At 44.8% G+C, this 21,158-nt stretch overlaps 2 non-coding genes across 2 annotated transcripts; both read right to left on the bottom strand.

Moving 5' to 3' along the window:
- Positions 1–3,955: 3,955 nt before the first annotated feature.
- Positions 3,956–4,061, bottom strand: LOC130126912 (U6 spliceosomal RNA). Its single transcript, XR_008811761.1, has one exon. It is a non-coding gene; the product is annotated as a U6 spliceosomal RNA (small nuclear RNA).
- Positions 4,062–15,576: 11,515 nt separating this feature from the next.
- Positions 15,577–15,682, bottom strand: LOC130126906 (U6 spliceosomal RNA). Its single transcript, XR_008811756.1, has one exon. It is a non-coding gene; the product is annotated as a U6 spliceosomal RNA (small nuclear RNA).
- Positions 15,683–21,158: the final 5,476 nt, after the last annotated feature.

The following is a 21,158-nucleotide window of genomic DNA, read 5'->3' as shown; positions in this document are numbered from 1 at the left end:
TTGTTCTCGGCTAGTGTTTGAGATGGCAGGTATACGGTGACGCAGTGGTTAGCGCTGTCGCCTCATAGCAAGAAGGTCCTAGGTTCGAACCCCGGGATTGTCCAACCTTGGGAGGTCATCCCAGGTCCTTTCTGTGTTGAGTTTGCATGTTGTCCCCGTGTCTGCGTGGGTTTTCTCCGGGTGCTCCGGTTTCCCCCACCATCTAAAACACATGTATGTTAGGGTTAATACACCTGTCTGTGCCCCTGACCGAGGCATGGCAAGATGAAATGGAGTTGGTCCTGTTAATTGATATTAAATATAACCCGAGTGTATTTGTATTACTCTGTATGTAACCAATGTATGCAACCAGAGCAGAGGGTGAAGAAAGACACATTAATGTAGATGAAATATATTGCATGCCTCACACTGAATGTGGGTAAGGGAGGGGGTTGCCCTCCCCTGGGGCCTTGGGAGACATACCGTGCCTGGTACAAGGAGGGCCCCCGGCTAAGAGCTGCAGGTCCAAACAGGATGAGCACGCCCTAAAGCTCAACCATGAAAGGGTGCATTGACCAAACATAGTGGACAGGAAAATCAAGGCCATGTGTGATGAATGAACAAGGGAGGTTTAGCATATAAAGAAGCTCACACACAAAGAAAGTCAGACACACACGACGGATTGGCAGTGTGTCTCCAGATCTGTACTCAATAAAATCATTTTAATCTCCTAAGACGTGGTGGCTGTTTTCTTCACATCAACGGACCCGGGGACGAGGAACACGAAGGTGATTCTCAACAGTCCCCAGGCGCAGCAGGGCAGATGCCCACTTCTCCTGGCTACACAGCTAGGATGGGTTAAATGCAGAGGAAGAATTTCTCAAGGGAGATCAATAAGTAGTGAAACACTACTACTACTACTACTGCAGCAAGTACAACTGCTACTGTTACATCTGCTGCTACTACTACTACTACTACTGCTAAACTGCTGCTACTTCAATAACCAGCACAGTATATGTAATGATATGTGCCTACCGGGCCAGTAGGTGGGAGCATTGGTATATCTTGTTTATTGTAGAGGGTTAACGTTCATGCCCAGAACGTTCTGGGATCAGAACACGTGACAGCCATGTCCCACGTGCTACTTAGATACGTCTCTAGAAGGAGCTCACTTATTTTTGAAACCCACAAAGCAGCACTGTACAGTCACATAACCTACAAACGGATTGGAAGATGAAGCAGAAATGTCCAGCTACGAAATGAAGGTTCAGTTTATTATACATCTGCATGTGTAAGGTTATTCAGAGCCGGCCCAGGGCATAAGCCAACTAAGCAGTCACTTATATTTGTGTGTGTGATCTATCATATCAGTAGTAATCACCAGAAAACTAAAACTAAATATTGTGATATCATGTGTTTTTGTTTATCCTCGATGGATTCAGCTGTGAGTGAGGTCTTCCACACTGTTTGATCCACATTGGACATTTTTCCTCTTGTGTTTTAGGCTTAGGAAAAGCCCAAAATACGACCCCACCCTCCAAACTTTTAGGATATCTGCTGTCTGATTTGCAGGTACCGTAAGCGCATCGCTTCGGCATTTCCTCGATAGCTTGCCAGGCCTCCCCTGCTTAGTAACGGTTACTAACGTAGCATTGGACAGTGGCTGTTCTAGGGCGGGGCTTAGCGAAGGGTCAATTGGCCAGCTACAAACTGGGGAGAAAAAGGGGGAAAAGTGGAAGGGAAAAGAAAAAAGAATTACACTTCCTACACAAAGAAAAGAACTGGGCATACAAAAACGGAAACAGGGATCAGTACAGAGCAGCCAAGTGTAAGTTGCGTGCTGCAATAAGAAAAGCAAAGTCCAGCTACGCAACAAAACTCGAACAACAATTCTCTTCCAGTAACTCCAGAGCAATATGGACAAAAACTTAAGGAAATGACAGATTATAAAAAACGCCCCTGCTCCCCTCCAGATAATGACAATAACCTCCCAAATAAATTAAATTAAATACATTTCATGCAAAGTTTGAAAAACTTATTCCACCAGCCATCCCCCCTACTCCTACTTCAATGCCAACCTTCTGCATCCAGGAGGATGAGGTGACAGCAACATTCAAAAAGCTGAACATTAGGAAAGCAGCAGGGCCAGACAGCATCAGTCCTGCTTTGTTGAGCCACTGTGCAGCACAATTGGCCCCAATACTTTCCACCATATTTAACACCTCTCTAAGTCAACGTACAGTCCCACAGTGCTTCAAACTCTCTACCGTCATTCCTGTGCCAAAGTCCTCCAAGATCACCTGCCTCAATGACTTCAGACCGGTTGCCCTAACATCTGCGCCCATGGAAGCATTCGAGCGCATCATTTTGTCACACTTGAAATCTTGCACCTCCCCAATGATGGACCCATATCAATTCGCCTATCAAGCCAACCGGTCTGTTGAGGATGCAGTTAGCATAACCCTGCACCATGCCCTGCAACACCTGGAATCACCAAACACCTACGCACGCATCCTGTTCATAGACTTCAGTTCCGCCTTCAACTCCACCAACCCACTCAAACTCTTTACATACTCTTGGATATGAACATTGACCCCGCCATATGCCACTGGATTCGGAGCTTCCTGTGGAACAGGCCACAGAGGGTGAAGGTTAATAACCTAACATGACACCCTCTTACCCTCAGTACAGGTGCTCCTCAGGGCTCTGTTCTCTCCCCCTGGCTCTGCTCACTTTACACCACCCACCTCACATCCACGGATAGCGCTGTGAAAATAATAAAATACGCAGACAACAGAACCATCGTAGGCCTCATCTCCATTTATCAAAGAGTATGCTAAAGGCGTGTAAAAAAGTCTCCAACATGAAGGAGCTTCAGAATGATGTTATAAAAGAATGTGGGTGTATTTTTAAAGATTTTTCCTCAAACAAAGCTTAAGTAAAAATCACACACCTTTTTCATGGAATTGCAGAAAGTCAAACTGTCCCTCAACCTCCTCCAACTTCACGTACTTCTGCTTTTGGCTGTTCTTCACCTGGACCAGCATTTTTACTGGGACGTGCAAGAAAGAAAGGGGGAAAAATAAATAAAAATAAAAAGTGGACAACTACAGACACGTGTAACGCGTGTGCGTGATGGCACGCATTAGTTGACTTTGAACCGCCATGAAAGAAACATACAGCGCGACCCCTCAGCTCCAGCAAAACCAAGATTTATACAGTAAAAACACTGCTTTGCTTTTCCACAGTCATGAGCTTGATGGCAACTGTTGTTCCATCGTCACTGATAAAGCTGGAGACGGTCTTACTAGCTAATGGCTAGCTAGTGTAAACTACTAATAAGACACGTTGGCCACTAGTTAATGGGTCTGACCCTTTAGCCGAGCGGTTAGTGATGTCGCCTTGTGGTGCAGTACACACCGTTTCGAATCCCGCACCGGGCAAGAAAATAACCGGTCACACTAGCTACCATACAGTGCTAGCTAGCTAATCACCTGTACAAATTTGTTGTACAGCTCTGGCAACAAACAGCTTTGTAAAGCAAATATTATCCGTAGATGTTTTATTGTACACGCCATCGTTTTATAATTGTTTCAGTAAGTTTAACGTAATTGCGCTTCCCTGTAGAACTGCATGGAGGAGGAGAATGGAGCCGACTTGTCTCCTCGTCTCCGACCGAACAGGTGAAATACGTGGGAGCTGAATTACATCTCTGCGGAGTTGGAATAACAGCGGATAACGCTGATGTGATCAACTCTGCCACATAAACACCCAACACCTTTTAAATCACCACATGTTACATTAACACTTAACCGCTGAGGAAAGAGCAACCGCAGCCAGCTTTCACTTCTCAAAGGGATTCCTACCGTCTCAGCTTCCACAGTGCAGGATACACAACTCGCCACTAGGGGTCTATTTTACGCCGTTATAGCAAATGCTATGAAAGCTGAATAAATATTGTAGACATAAAAATAAAAAAAATATGGAACGCTTCACGGATTTGCGTGTCATCCTTGCGCAGGGGCCATGCTAATCTTCTCTGTATCGTTCCAATTTTAGTATGTGTATTGCCGGAGCAACACATCCACTTAATTAGTCTAGGCGCTATATAAAGGCCGCTAAATCCAAAGGAATCCCCGTGAGGGTGGCAATCTTTTCAAGTATGTAGAAAACACAACACAGTCCACACACGATCTCGCAAATTGGATTTGGATTGGTTTTAAATGTTTATAATGATTTTAAACGTATTTGTTTTAACACTTTTTCTGTAGGAGAGAGCCGCTAAGAATTCTGGGAGTTATTGCGTCAGTCAGCCAGGATTGGTGTAGCGGTGAGGAGACACGGCGATGGATAAACCCGCTCCCACGAGGAATAGCAGGCAGACCATGTAGAATCTCACACCACAGAAATGACAGAGGACTGCGAGCATTAATAATAATAATAATAATATTAATAATAATAATAATAATAAATTACACGTATATAGCGCTTTTCTAACACTTAAAGTCACTTTAAAAAAAATGATGACGGCCCAAAGAGGGATAGCGTCCACTGCCGAGGGGAAACAAAATAAAAACATCCAGCTGGAGTTGAGGGACGGAGCCAGATGTGCGAGCTAGCGTGCAGAGCCAGGAGGCCAGAGCTCACGTAAAGCTAACGTTAGCCGAGTGCTAGTTAGCCAGTTAGCTAGTTAGCCAGTTAGCTAGTTAGGCGGCTAGCACGGAGGGCCGAGAAAACGGAGACAGAGAGGGGAAAGACAAAATGGTGGGAGAAGCGGAAACCACACACGACGCCGGCAGTACTCTCCGATTTAAACAACAAACAGACACACAAAAAGCGAGGAAGATGAAAAAACACACACAACAGCAAATCCAGCCGACAACAGACGTGCAGCGGCAAAGTGCGTCTGCTCAGGCCGCCATCTTGGGCGGATGGTAAATGAGCATTAGTCGACGTATCCCCGGTCCGTCATAAATCGTTGCGATCGTGATCTGACTACCGTGGGTTCGTATGGTGGAAGTGAATAACAAAACGGAATCCATCAGTTTGAAATGCAGACCATAGTATCTTTCCAGAGAATTCACTTCAACTGTATTAGTTGGTGTTTACATGCCACCACAAGCTAATGCTAACACAGCCATTAGCGAACTTTCGCAATACATTTCCCATGGTGGAAACTCCAACCCTGACACGTCTGTCATCGTGTTAGGGGTTTCAACCATACGAATCTTTCCCTCGAGTGACAGATATTCCAGGTGAATTGACATCCAATTTCTGGAAGAGCAAGGAGATATCAGAGAGAAGTAGACAGAAAGGCTTGCAATATGCATTTGAAAGCTACATCCATGATATAATTTGTCAGCGTGTGAATGAAGAGGAAATTAAAATCGAGGCTGGAGCCTACAGGTCCCAATATAAGACCCAGGCACCCCACGTCTTAACTATTCACGTTAAGGACAAGGAGATAAATGAACAACAATGCTCGTGTACAGCAGGGTATTTTAAGTTGTATTTTAAGCTGACATTTAGTTATGAGTCCATATAGCCCACTAGCTAGCTTTCACATCTAGCTAACATTAGGCTATGTTTTAGCTAGCCAGGCTAGCCAGCAGGATCAGGGGAGCTCACATGCACTTTCCCGTTTGTTTAAAGTGCACCAGGATATTGCTCACACATCGTGGGCTTGATCCATACACTGGATCTCATAAAGGCAAGAACAGAAGAGTCAGCTAAGTCCTGCACAAGTTTGCCACAACAATGGCACAAACCAAGAGGTGGTAAAATAAAGGCTGTGCCCGTATCATCGGTGGTGGTCGCAAAGGCTAGACAGGATCGAAAGCGGAGACCAGTTGACTGTCACTACACCGGGAGCAGGTAAGTTAACTGGATTGTCACTGACTACCTGGAATGACCTGTCATATTCCCCCCAAAATGACATACTTTACATATTCAGCAGTAGTCCATATTGATATTAATAATGTTTTCATATTATTTCCCAAGGACCCCCTCAATAACGGACGAGGACTTGGCACCACTGAGACAGCAGACGGGAGCACCCATCAGCTACTTGGCGAACAGACCGCCTATCGATATAACTATGGGGGAAAACAAGTACCCCCTTGGAAGTGGTTTGAGCCAACAGGTAAATGAAAAAGGATTTGACTCAGTCAACATAAGTATTTATTTTGTATCCAAAAGTCACTTGTTACATAGGCAATAGTGTACAAGTAATTTCAAGTAGGTTAGTATCATACAATATTACATAGGACTAATATGACTAAAGACACATGAAAAAGGATTTAATGGACATGTACCTGTATTATAGGACAGTAATACACCTTGTAGACAGAAAGGTACGAGAGGAGGGGACCCTTAGCCACCAGGGCGCCTCCTGATCACTGGTCTTTGATGATGTGTGGTTGGAAGTTGGACAGCATGCTAACCACGTACCATATCTGATTTATGTTGGAAAGTCGGGACATTGGTATTCTACCAGAAACAATCTTAAACTTTTTAATTTTGGCGATTGCCCTTTCCACATGAACTCTGTGTTTGGCGATTTTTTTGGTCATCTCAACATCTGCATGTGGCATCTGACGGCGCTGCCGACGTCCGACCACAAACATAATCAAGGACTCATCTCACCCAGGCAACCACCTTCTCACTCTGCTGCCCTCTGGGGGGCGCTATAGGTCTTTCAAGACCCGTACTTCCAGACTTTTGAAAAGTTTCACCCCAAGAGTCATTAAAGAACTGAACTCTGTTAAAAAAAACTCCATGGTTGCAATAACATCCTGAAACTGCAATAACACCTGTACATCTGGCATGTGCAGTGAATATGCTGACTGGGGTTAGTGCAATACACAGACTATTTATCTAGTGTAATAGATATTACACTTTAGACACATAGGCATACATTATCTATATGTTGATTGTGCTGCATATGTGTGTCTATTTGTATTTTGACTATTTGTGTGTGTGTATAATATATATCGTGCACACACACACACACATATATATATATATATACACACATATACTACACACACACACACACACACACACACACACACACACACACATATATATTTATTCATTTATTTTGTACCACTGGGGGAGTTGCACTTAATTTTGTAGTACAGCTGTGCAATGACAAATAAAGGCATTCATTCATTCATTCATTCAAAATCTGACACTGGGCAGGTGCTGAGTGACCATACTGCAGTTCGTCAGTGTGCTGTCTATTTTTACAGTAATCTGTTTAAATGTGAGCATAGAGAGCAGCAGTCAGTGTCTCAGAGTTTTTATACCGATCTCCCTCAGGTTGAACAGCAGAGTAATGTAGAGTTGGAAGCAGCTCTCTCCTCTGATGAACTCTATGCTGCTCTGCAGAGCACGCAGAGTGGGAAAGCTCCGGGAGTTGATGGTCTACCTGTTGGTTTTTACAAATCTTTCTGGTCGGTAGTTGAAGGGGATCTGCTGGCAGTGCTAAATTATAGTCTCACCAGAGGGCATCTGCCATTAAGCTGCAGAAGGGTGGTTCTCACCTTACTGCCTAAGAAAGGTGACCTACAGTCCATTAAAAACTGGAGGCCTGTGCCTCTGCTTTGCACAGATTATAAGGTCCTGTCAAGTGTTAGCAACCAGGCTGAGGGAAGTGATGGAACAAGTGATTCATTCTGACCAGACCTACTGTGTACCTGGCAGGTTGATTTCAGAAAACATCATTCTGATTCGAGACTTTTTAGAGATCTGTAAACTGTTTGGCCTCCAAGCTGGCATCCTATCAATTGATCAAGAACAAACTTTTGATCGTGTTGAGCATGAATATTTATAGCTCACATCGAGTGCCTTTGGTTTTGGTCCTGGTTCATTAACAAAATTAAGGTTCTGTATTGTGACATTCACAGTGGGCTGAAACTTAATGGTGGTTTGAGTGCTCCTTTTCAAATCCAAAGGGGAATTAGACAAGGCTGTGCCCTCTCAGGCATGTTGTATTCCCTAGCATTTGAGTCTCTGTTACATAAACGTAGATCTGAACTTCAGGGGTATAACTATCACAGGTTGTAGTGCACCTTAAAACTGTCAGCCTGTGCAGATAATTTAGTAGTTCTGGTGAACAGTCAGCAGGAAATTGACATGTTGGTGAGGGACATCATCCTGCTTGGCTTAAATAAAAACTGTAGTTTATAATTATTTAAGTTCAAGACGTTACAGGATGTAATGAAACTGCCATTAACTGACACTACTGTTTTTTTTTTGACGAACAGAACGCTGGGACACTCCCACCACCTGTTCTACCAGCTAGAGTCTATGACACCTCTTCATATCACTGACTAGAGAAACAGTGTATGACTCTATAATAAGCCTGTTGGTCTCTGTCTTCCAGCACATGGACATTATCATCATCCAACATGGCCTCCTCAGCTTGTCGGTATTACTGCTCTGGAGTACAGGTAATGTACAGTATCATCACCTCTCTGTAGCAGAGATGGACACATCATCTAAAGAATAAGTCTTACTTTTAAAAAGGGGTGATTTCATTGTTAATCTTATTTGCTTGTTCCTATTCTTTTTCATTTAAACATTCTATTGTTTGCTGTTGTGTTACGTTCATTGTCACACATGTGAAGAACCCACAGAGTCAAAGTTGTATGTGCGAATGTGTTTTGTCAATAAATCTGATTTTATCTCACTGAAAAATAGTTTTGTAATGATTTTAAACCACAATTGTACCTTGAAACAAATTTTCCATGTGTAACATTTTCAATACAGGTTTTACTGATGGAGGAATTAGAACACTAAAAGTCAATGGTGGAAATGGTTTTAAGCAAACGTCTTTGTGAATTGGAATAACTGTCTTGACTAACCTTTACTGCACATATAAACAGGTTTTATGGATGGGAGTGATGTCATCCAGACCTCTGTACTGTGGAGAAACAAGGGTGAATCTGCCACAATGAACTGCAGTCATACCAAGGGTGCTTTGTACAACCAAATGGACTGGTACAGACAGCTTCCAGGGGAAGGACTGAAACAAATAGTCCTTACAACTGCAAGTGGTAAACCTGCGTATGAAAATGACTTCAGTCAGGAGAAATTCCCCACCACCAAGCCAGACGCTCACAGTGGAAGTGTGACGGTGAAGGAGTTGGAACCAGAGGATAAAGGCTTGTATTTCTGTGCTGTCAGCCAACACAGTGATGCAGACGTCCTCCATAGCTGAACAAAAACCCTCATATACTGTAGCATCTAACTGCTGCCAACTGCATGGCAGTATTCTCTCATCCACTGTAGGGGGCGTCTTCCTCTAATTCTCCCATCTACAGTTTGATTCACTCTGTGGACTTTGATCCATGTGTGTACAGGATCACACCACATCACAGACCTGTTGGACCCTCCCTCCCTCCACCTGTTGTACCAAATATAAAGCCACTGTGATAACTCCTCACATCACTGTGACCAACCTAACAGTCACATATGAGGCTCTGGTTTCCTTTGTGTTGTGGTGTTTACTTCTAAAGAACTAGCACACACAGCTGCTGAGACAAAGAATGAAGGAAATGCAACACACATTTCACCACCTAAAAGACTTTACTCTTACTATTTCACATCCCTACCAACAGAACTGTCTAGACATTTTTTTAGGATTTGGTTCTTCAATATTATCTGTGATCATCATAGCTGGACAATATGGCTGCCAACTAGGTTAGATCACATGTCACATGTTACTCTACAGGTAACAATTTCTGAGAACATTAAATATCATTATTACATGGCTTTGTTGAATACTGGATTCTGATTGGTCAGTTACAGCATTCTGTGGTTTGTTATTTCAAAGACCGTTGCTATGGATACACTTCTAACGGACAAATGGACTATTTTTAGCGGAAGCAAGAAATATACTTTTTAAATCAAATTACAGGATAATTAATACTGTGCTGCCATTCATGTAGTATTTTAATCCACATATACGTGTCTGTTGGTTACCAGCCAGGTTATGTGGATACCAGACAAATTAAACATTATATGTAACACAAGAAAGACTTTAAATACTATCTACCATTACCACCATTAGCTTTATAAGACCATGTCACATTCAGAAAACACAGGACTCTTCATTACAGTCCACTTGACAATACTCTACGAGAGGTACGGCAAGTTTTCAGCAAATGTACCGTTTGTTGTTTAAGTGAGGGGATTTTTGGTTGTCTTACAAAATGAAACGTGGACCTCAAATCTTTGTTGTTGTGTAATCCGCCATTAAATTCTATCACTATGATGCTGTTCCATGACGTAGCCTAAGCCTAACGACAATAACATCCATTCCTGTACTGTATATGTCAACTCAGCAGCCCGAGTTGGAGGGGTAGCTGAGGTGTATATGGGGGGTAGGAAGGTGGTTTGATGACGTCACTCTCTAAGATAGTCACGTGTTCAACATTCACATAAATGTGTTGGAGAGAAAAATGGGTTTGCTAAAATGATGCGTAGCCTCACCAGAGCAAAGCTGCACAAGTCTAAAGACCATGTACTGTGTGTTGCGGAGTAATAATAATAATAATATGAACTTGGATTATGCCTCGTAGTCAACCACTCAGAACAAACAGCATGATCATCGTCTTTCTCAGCATCACGGCATATGCTTTGGTGTCAGGTAACATCTGTTCATTTATTTAGGTTTTCAAGCCGTTTCATCACCACTTAAACTTCACTTCTTCAGATTAATAGGTATCAACCACCTTTAGAGATACTTACAGTCAGGCTGATAAAGTTTTCCTGACATTCAAATAAAATGTGCTGTTTTACAATTAAATGAGCCAAGATGGCTTGTAATGCCATGTAAACGTTATGCTGTGAAATGTCTCTTCAGTGCCACTATATTCTTCTATTAGGAGAGCTGCGAGGGTAAAGCATGTGACCGTAACGTGCTGAACATGGATCACATACACAACCTGTTGATTTCTGCTCCACAGGTTCCTCTCTGAGGGACCAAGTTCACCAGACTCCAGCTGACATGGTCCTGGACAACAACACAGCACAAACACCCACCATCACCTGTCGACACACTATTGATGGCTACAATGTAATTCTTTGGTACAAACAACTGAAGAATGGAACGATGCAATTCCTGGGATACATGAATGTGAACACCGAAAGGGCCGAACCTGGACTCTCTGTTAAACTGGAAGGGAGTGCAAATAAAGACCAAAACTGTTCACTAATAATTGAAGACATCAGGCTGGACAGCAGTGGGGTTTATTTCTGTGCTGCTAGTCTACACAGTGCTCTGCAACACTGTTCTGCAATACAAAAACCTGCTCCGTACATTCTCACATCTCTGGATTGTAGCAAACGATGCCTCACACCTGCATTAAGATGTTATCACCAATAATCCTCTTCCTTCTCATTCGCTGCCAACACACAACTGGTAGATAGATTAAGATGGCAGGTTTCCTTTCTGCATCACAGCAACACTTCCTGTTTATAGTCACCAACCACAGCATCATTATATCTCTCATAGGACCACATTAGGCTTCATCACTGTTGTTTGAGAGGTAAACCATTCTCATATCTGAATACAAAAACAAGCTGTCATTCACCCAGTTCTGCTGGTACTTCTGTCTTATAGCAACAACACATTTCATGCCAAAGTGCAACACATAGAAACATGAAAAGTAGGGAAAAATGACAAGGACTCCAGCACAACATGTTTGCATGCAGCTCCTCATCATGACTTTTCTTTGGGAAGTTATTGGACATTTGTCAACCATTGCTTGTTTGCACCAATGCATCTAGATTCAGAATCCACATACAGGATTCTTAATGGTGGTCTGGTTAACAACACTTCTATGGCATGACAAGAGCAGAGAAAAGCTTTCAGCAAGTTTCTGGTTTGGTTTTATAAGAGTCCTACAATTTTGTTTTGGTTTTTTCATCATCATCATCATCAGGTCGAGTATCCTCAGATGGCTCTGACCCTCTCACGCCACCCGTCTCTATCCTGCAGAGCAGCTGGAAGATCCTCAGATGGACATCCTCTGTAGTTGACAAGTCGATTGATGTAATTTCTTGCAGGCCTTCCCACACATGTCTTTCCACGTGTGAGTGACCAAAGCAGAGGGTCGCTTTCAAGTTCTTCCTTGTTCCTCCAGCAATGACCAGCAAATCTACTCCTTTGTTCTCGGATAGTGTTTGAGATGGCAGGTATAAGGTGATGCAGTGGTTAGTGCTGTCGCCTCACAGCAAGAAGGTCCTAGGTTCGAACCCCGGGGTTGTCCAACCTTGGGAGGTCATCCCAGGTCCTTTCTGTGTGGAGTTTGCATGCTGCCCCCGTGTATGCGTGGGTTTTCTCCGGGTGCTCCGGTTTCCCCCACCATCAAAAAGACATGCATGTTAGGGTTAATACTCCTGCCTGTGCCCCTGACCGAGGCATGGCAAGATGAAATGGAGTTGGCCCCCAAGCACGGCACAGCAGCTGCCCACTTCTCCTGGCTACACAGCTAGGATGGGTTAAATGCAGAGGAAGAATTTCCCCAAGGGGCAAAATAAGTAGTAAAATACTACTACTACTACTACCACTACTGCTAAACTGCTACTACTTCAATAACCAGCACAGTATATGTAATGATATGTGCCCACTGGGCCAGTAGGTGGCAGTATTGGTATATCTAGTTTGGTTGAAGTTCATGCGCAGAACGTTCTGGGATCAGAACACGTGACAGCCATGTCCCATGTGCTACATAGATATGTCTCTAGAAGGCGCTCACTTATTTTTGAAACCCACAAAGCAGCACTGTACAGTCACATAACCTACAAACGGATTGGAAGATGAAGCAGAAATGTCCAGCTACGAAAGGAAGGTTCAGTTTATTATACATCTGCATGTGTAAGGTTATTCAGAGCCGGCCCAGGGCATAAGCCAACTAAGCACTCACTTATATTTGTGTGTGCGATCTATCATATCAGTAGTAATCACCAGAAAACAAAAGCTAAATATTGTGATATCATGTGTTTTTGTTTATCCTCGATGGATTCAGCTGTGAGTGAGGTCTTCCACACTGTTTGATCCACATTCGACATTTTTCCTCTTGTGTTTTAGGCTTAGGAAAAGCCCAAAATACGACCCCACCCTCCAAACTTTTAGGACATCTGCTGTCTGATTTGCAGGTACCGTAAGCGCATCGCTTCTGCATTTCCTTGATAGCTTGCCAGGCCTCCCCTGCTTAGTAACGGTTACTAACGTAGCATTGGACAGTGGCTGTTCTAGGGCGGGGCTTAACGAAGGGTCAATTGGCCAGCTACAAACTGGGGAGAAAAAGGGGGAAAAGTGGTTGAAAAAAAAGAAAAAGAAAAAAGAATTACACTTCCTACACAAAGAAAAGAACTGGGCATACAAAAACGGAAACAGGGATCAGTACAGAGCAGCCAAGTGTAAGTTGCGTGCTGCAATAAGAAAAGCAAAGTCCAGCTACGCAACAAAACTCGAACAACAATTCTCTTCCAGTAACTCCAGAGCAATATGGAAAAAACTTAAGGAAATGGCAGATTATAAAAAACGCCCCTGCTCCCCTCCAGATAATGACAATAACATCCCAAATAAATTAAATTAAATACGTTTTATGCAAAGTTTGAACAACTTATTCCACCAGCCATCCCCCCTACTCCTACTTCAATGGCAACCTTCTGCATCCAGGAGGATGAGGTGACAGCAACATTCAAAAAGCTGAACATTAGGAAAGCAGCAGGGCCAGATGGCATCAGTCCTGCTTTGTTGAGCCACTGTGCAGCACAATTGGCCCCAATATTTTTCACCATATTTAACACCTCTCTAAGTCAACGTACAGTCCCACAGTGCTTCAAACTCTCTACCGTCATTCCTGTGCCAAAGTCCTCCAAGATCACCTGCCTCAATGACTTCAGACCGGTTGCCCTAACATCTGTGCCGATGGAAGCATTTGAGCGCATCATTTTGTCACACTTGAAATCTTGCACCTCCCCAATGATGGACCCATATCAACTCGTCTATCAAGCCAACCGGTCTGTTGAGGATGCAGTTAGCATAGCCCTGCACCATGCCCTGCAACACCTGGAATCACCAAACACCTACACACGCATCCTGTTCATAGACTTTAGTTCCGCCTTCAACTCCACCAACCCACTCAAACTCTTTACATACTCTTGGATATGAACATTGACCCCGCCATATGCCACTGGATTCAGGGCTTCCTGTAGAACAGGCCACAGAGGGTGACGGTTAATAACCTAACCTCACACCCTCTTACCCTCAGTACAGGTGCTCCTCAGGGCTCTGTTCTGTCCCCCTGGCTCTGCTCACTTTACACCACCCACCTCACATCCACGGATAGCGCTGTGAAAATAATAAAATACACAGACAACAGAACCATTGTAGGCCTCATCTCCATTTATCAAAGGGTATGCTAAAGGCGTGTAAAAAAGTCTCCAACATGAAGGAGCTTCAGAATGATGTTATAAAAGAATGTGGGTGTATTTTTAAAGACTTTTCCTCAAACAAGCGTAAGTAAAAATTACACACCTTTTTCATGGAATTGCATAAAGTCAAACTGTCCTTCAACCTCCTCCAACTTCACGTACTTCTGCTGTTGGCTGTTCTTCACCTGGACCAGGATTTTTACTGGGACGTGCAAGAAAGAAAGGGGAAAAAAGAAAAAAATACAAATACAAAAAATAAAAAGAGGCCAACTACAGACACGTGTAACGCGTGTGCGTGATAGTTGCGGTCACGTTGACTTTGAACCGCCATGAAAGAAACATACAGCGCGACCCTTCAGCTCCAGCAAAACCAAGATTTGTACAGCAAAAACACAGCTTTGCTTTTCCACAGTCATGAGCTTGATGGCAACTGTTGTTACATCGTCACTGATAAAGCTGGAGACGGTTTTACTAGCTAATGGCTAGCTAGTGTAGACTACTAATAAGACACGTTAGCCCCTAGCTAACGGGTCTGACCCTTTAGCCGAGCGGTTAGAGATATCGCCTTGTGGTGCAATACACTCCGTTTCGAATCCCGCACCGGGCAAGAAAATAACCGGCTACACTAGCTACCATACAGTGCTAGCTAGCTAATCACCTGTACACATTTGTTGTACAGTTCTGGCAACAAACATCTTTGTAAAGCAAATATTATCCTTAGTTGTTTTATTGTACACGCCATCGTTTTATAATTGTTTCAGTAAGTTTAACGTAATTGCGCTTACCCTGTAGAACTGCATGGAGGAGGAGAATGGAGCCGACTTGTCTCCTCGTCTCCGACCGAACAGGTGAAATACGTGGGAGCTGAATTACATCTCTGCGGAGTTGGAATAACAGCGGATAACGCTGATGTGATCAACTCTGCCACATAAACACCCAACACCTTTTAAATCACCACGTGTTACATTAACACTTGACCGCTGAGGAAAAAGCAACCGCAGTCAGCTTTCACTTCTCAAAGGGATTCCTACCGTCTGAGATTACACAGTGCAGGTACACAACTCGCCACTAGGGGTCTTTTTTTACGCCGTTATAGCAAATGCTATGAAAGCTGAATAAATATTATAGACATAAAAATTAAAAAAAAATATGGAACGCTTCACGAATTTGCGTGTCATCCTTGCGCAGGGGCCATGCTAATCTTCTCTGTATCGTTCCAATTTTAGTATGTGTATTGCCGGAGCAACACGTCTATGAGATGGGTCTGGGCGCTATATAAAGCACGCTAAATCCAAAGGAATCCCCGTGAGGGTGTCAATCTTTTCAATATGTACAAAATACAACACAGTCAACACAAGACCTCGCAAATGGGATGTGGATTGGTTTTGAAATGTTTATAATGATTTTAAACGTATTTGTTTTAACACTTTTTCTGTGCGAGAAAACCGTGAAGAATTCTGGGAGTTATTGCGTCAGTCAGCCAGGATTGGTGTAGCGGTGAGGAGACACGGCGATGGATAAACCCGCTCCCACGAGGAAAAGGAGGCAGACCATGTAGAATCTCACACCACAGAAATGACAGAGGACTGCGAGCATTAATAATAATAATAATAATAATAAATTACACGTATATAGGGCTTTTCTAACACTCGAAGTCGCTTTAAAAAATGATGATGGCCCAAAGAGGGATAGCGTCCACTGCCGAGGGGAAACAAAATAAAAACATCCAGCTGGAGTTGAGGGACGGAGCCAGATGTGCGAGCTAGCGTGCAGAGCCAGGAGGCTAGAGGTCACGTAAAGCTAACGTTAGCCGAGTGCTAGTTCGCCAGTTAGCTAGTTAGGCGGCTAGCACGGAGGGCCGAGAAAACGGAGACAGAGAGGGGAAAGACAAGATGGTGTGAGAAGCGGAAACCACACACGACGCCGGCAGTACTCTCCGATTTAAACATCAAACAGACACACAAAAAGCGAGGAAGATAAAAAACACATACACACACTGTAATATTTGCTAGTAATATGTTAGTTACCCTCCCTTCAGACAAAGGGAGGGTAACGTTAGCACCGCCGCCAGGGCGTGTAGCTATTGTGGAGGGCTACACGGCGCTAAAGCCACTTGCCCAGCTAAGGGTAAACAATGCATTAAATGCAAGAAGCTCAATCATTTTGCTAAAGTATGCAAGTCTAGCTCCCAGGGACAGACAAAGTACTACCGCGGCACAGTACATGCCGTCGGAGAGAACCCAGAAGAGTACACCACTGACAGAGAGCAGGAAGAACTGTACTTCGACAACATTACAGTGGAGAGCACCGCTGTGGGAGAACAGACAGAGCTGTACATAGACTGCATCTCAATAGAGAACAACGGAAAAAGCAACGAGCAGGCTTACGTAGAGGTTGGAATTGGCACACCTCCACAGAAGCTAAAGTTTAAACTAGACACTGGGGCACAGGCCAATACTATTCCCACCAACCTGTTCCAGGCGCTGTTCAAAAATGTGACACTGAAACCAGCAATACACAGACTCACTGAATATGGAGGAGGCACGCTGAGCGTGAAAGGCACATGCAAACTCAAATGTAAGTACAGAGACAATGCAATGATGCTGGACTTTTACGTCATTGACACAAACGCCCCACCAGTCATGGCAATGAAAACATGCCGTGACCTAAACTTGGTAAAAATAGTGATGGCTGTGAGCGAGGAAAACAATGTCACATCACAGAGCATAATGGATGAGTATGCAGATGTTTTCCAGGGAATAGGAGAGTTCCCAGGCGAGTGCACCTTCCGCGTCACACCAGATGCAACGCCGGTCGTCTGCCCGCCACGCAGAATCCCCATCGCCCTACGCAGCAAACTGAGGGACGAGCTTGACAGCATGGAGAAAGGCGGCATAATCTGTAAGGTAACAGAACCCACAGAATGGGTGAACGCACTCGTCATTGTTGAGAAGCCAAAGACAGGCAAACTTAGAGTGTGTTTAGACCCCAGAGCTCTTAACAAAGTGATACAACGACCTCACTACCCCCTCCCCACGCTGGAGGACGCCACCACAAAGCTTGCTGGAGCTGAGTACTTTAGCGTGTTAGACGCGCGGTCAGGCTATTGGGCCATCAAACTGAGCACTGAATCCTCAATGTTGACGACATTTAACACAATGTTTGGCAGGTATCGTTTCCTCAGACTGCCATTCGGAATCGTGTCCGCTCAAGACGAGTTCCAGAGACGCGTGGATGAAACATATGAAGGATTGGACGGTGTGACGGCCATAGTGGACGACATACTAGTGTTCGGCAAGACTAAAGAGGAACATGACCAGCGTCTCAGAGCGATGCTGAAGCGCACAAGGGAGCGAGGGGTGAGGCTCAACCCCGACAAGTGTCACATATGCGTGTCCGAGGTACGCTACTTCGGCCACACGCTCTCACACGAAGGCATCAAACCAGACCCACACAAGGTGAAGGCGGTCAAGGACATGCAACCCCCACAGAACAAAGCAGAGCTGGAGACAGTCCTCGGCATGATCAACTACCTCGCCAGATTCGCTCCACACCTCTCACAGATAAACTCACCCCTCAGACAGCTTCTGAAACAGGACAGTGAGTTTGTGTGGGATGCAGTCCACGATAAGGCGTTCCAAGAGATGAAGAATCTCATTACACAGCACCCAGGTCCAGTACTCTCATATTTCGACCCGCAGAAAGAGCTGCGACTCCAAGTGGATGCATCCAAAAGTGGCCTTGGGGCTGTCATGCTCCAAGATGGCAAACCAATTGCCTATGCGTCCAAGTCACTCAACAGCACTGAAGAAAACTACGCACAGATAGAGAAGGAGCTCTACGCTGTGGTCTTCGGCTGCAAGAGGTTCCACGAGTACATGTACGGACGAAAAGTGATTGTGGAGTCAGACCACAAGCCTCTGGAGGCAATACTAAAAAAGCCACTGGCAGCAGCACCACCCCGGCTGCAACGGATGATCCTGGCGCTCCAAAAATACGACATCCAAATCATCCACCGCCCCGGTAAGGACATACCGGTGGCTGACACACTGTCACGCAAGTCAATAGAACACCACGACAGTGACCTACAGGAAGGGATGGAGGCCCACGTGCACACAGTCCTCAGCAACATCCCTGTGAGCGACACAAGACTCACAGAAATCAAGCAGGAAACAGCGCAAGATCCACAGCTCACCGCACTCAGACGAGCCACACTCACTGGCTGGCCAGACACAAAGAAAAAGTGCCCGCCCAGCATCCAGGAATACTGGAACCACAGAGCAGAAATCTCAGAAATGGACGGTATCCTGTTCAAAGGTGAGAGAATCATTGTCCCCCAAACGCTTCACAAGGACATGATACACGCATCCATGCCAGCCACCTTGGCGTGGAAAAAAGCAAATGCCGAGCAAGAGACTTACTGTTCTGGCCTGGCATGGGGAAACAGATCGAGGATGCGGTAGCAGACTGCAGCATATGCCAAGAACGGCGCAGCGCAAATGCAAAGGAACCAATGATGTCACACGCCATACCCGAGCGGCCGTGGCAAGTGATAGGCACAGACCTATTCACATGGAACTCACAGGACTTCATAGTCACTGTGGACTACTACTCCAGATTCTTCGAGCTAGAGAGACTTTACAGCTGCACCTCATCTGCCGTCATCATGAAGCTGAAAGCAGCAATGGCTCGACACGGAATCCCCGAGACTATCATCAGCGACAACGGTCCGTGCTACAGCTCTGGTGAGTTCCGCAACTTCTCACAGACATGGGGTTTCTCACACACCACCACAAGCCCCCACTACCCACAGAGCAACGGCCTCTCCGAGAAGACTGTCCAGACGGCCAAACGCATCCTGGACAAAGCCAAAGCTGAGAACAAAGACCCCTACATGAGCTTACTGGAGTATCGCAACACACCGGTGGACAACCTGAAATCACCGGCACAGCTACTGATGAGTCGGAGGCTGCGGTCCATTCTCCCATCAACAGCAAAACACCTGCAGCCACAGATCGCCAGTCAGGATGATGTTCACAAAAGGAGAGAGGTATGTCAACAGCGCCAGCAGGCGTACTACAACCGAACAGCCAAACCTCTGCCCCACCTGCCCGCAGGCACACCAATCCGCTTCCGGCAGGAGGATGGATCCTGGAGACCTGCAACTGTGGAAAGACCAGCGAACACAGACAGGAGCTACCACATCCGAGCCAAAGAAGGTCAGATCTACCAACGCAACCGTCAACACCTGCGACAAAGCAGAGTGAACACTCACACTACACACACACACACTTCACAGCAGACTGTTACCAGCGCTAACAACAACACACAAGCCCATCAGCAAGAGCATGCTGAACCTCCAGACACGAACAATCAGCGACAACCAGACACACAGCCTGGTTACACCACGAGGTCAGGTCGCACGGTCAAACCAAGACAAATCCTTGACTTATGAATGTTGAAAAAAAAAAGATGAAATGTTATTACGGTGTCACATTTAGACAGGGAAGGAAATGTTTTACACTACTTTGTTGCAGTCCAGTTATATAAGAGTTCCACTTTCATATTCTTTCTTATTAAGATTGTATTCGCTCATAAACGTGCTCAACGTGGTCTGTATCTCTGCAGAGAAAGCAGCACTTTTCAGAAAAAGGGAGATGTAATATTTGCTAGTAATATTTGATTTGCTAATGTCCCTTACAGCTTTCCGTAGCGCCACAACAAAGTCACGTGATGTACATAACAACGTCAGTCGGAATCCGGTCGATGAATAAACACCCAGCACGAGAGAAGTCGTCCTTGCTTTATTAATGTTATAAGTTAACATAGCCAGGGGGCACAGATCATTACACACACAACAGCAAATCCAGCCGACAACAGACGTGCAGTGGCAACGTGCGTCTGCTCAGGCCGCCATCTTGGGCGGATGATGCATGAGCATTAGTCGACGTATCCCCGGTCCGTCATAAATCGTTGCGATCGTAATCTGACTACCGTGGGTTCGTATGGTGGAAGTGAATAACAAAACTGAATTCGTCAGTTTGAAATGCAGACCATAGTATCTTCCCAGAGAATTCACTTCAACTGTATTAGTTGGTGTTTACATGCCACCACAAGCTAATGCTAACACAGCCATTAGCGAACTTTAGCAATACATTTCCCATGGCGGAAACTCCAACCCTGACACGTCTGTCATCGTGTTAGGTGGTTTCAACCATACGAATCTTTCCCTCGAGTGACAGATATTCCAGGTGAATTGAAATCCAATTTCTGGAAAAGCAAGGGGATATCAGAGAGAAGTAGACAGAAAGGCTTGAAATATGCATTTGAAAGCTACATCCGTGATATAATTTGTCAGCGTGTGAATGAAGAGGAAATAAAAATCGAGGCTGGAGCCTACAGGTCCCAATATAAGACCCAGACACCCCACGTCTTAACTATTCACGTTAAGGACAAGGAGATAAATGAACAACAATGCTCGTGTACAGCAGGGTATTTTAAGTTGTATTTTAAGCTGACATTTAGTTATGAGTCCATATAGCCTACTAGCTAGCTTTCACATCTAGCTAACATTAGGCTATGTTTTAGCTAGCCAGGCTAGCCAGCTGGATCAGGGGAGCTCACATGCACTTTCCCGTTTGTTTAAAGTGCACCAGGATATTGCTCACACATAGTGGGCTTGATCCATACACTGGATCTCATAAAGGCAAGAACAGAAGAGTCAG

Source organism: Lampris incognitus, chromosome 16 (assembly GCF_029633865.1).
Source record: "Lampris incognitus isolate fLamInc1 chromosome 16, fLamInc1.hap2, whole genome shotgun sequence".
Lineage (NCBI taxonomy): Eukaryota > Metazoa > Chordata > Actinopteri > Lampriformes > Lampridae > Lampris > Lampris incognitus.
Note: the sequence above shows the minus strand (reverse complement) of the source record. Positions and strands in the feature narration are given on the sequence as shown.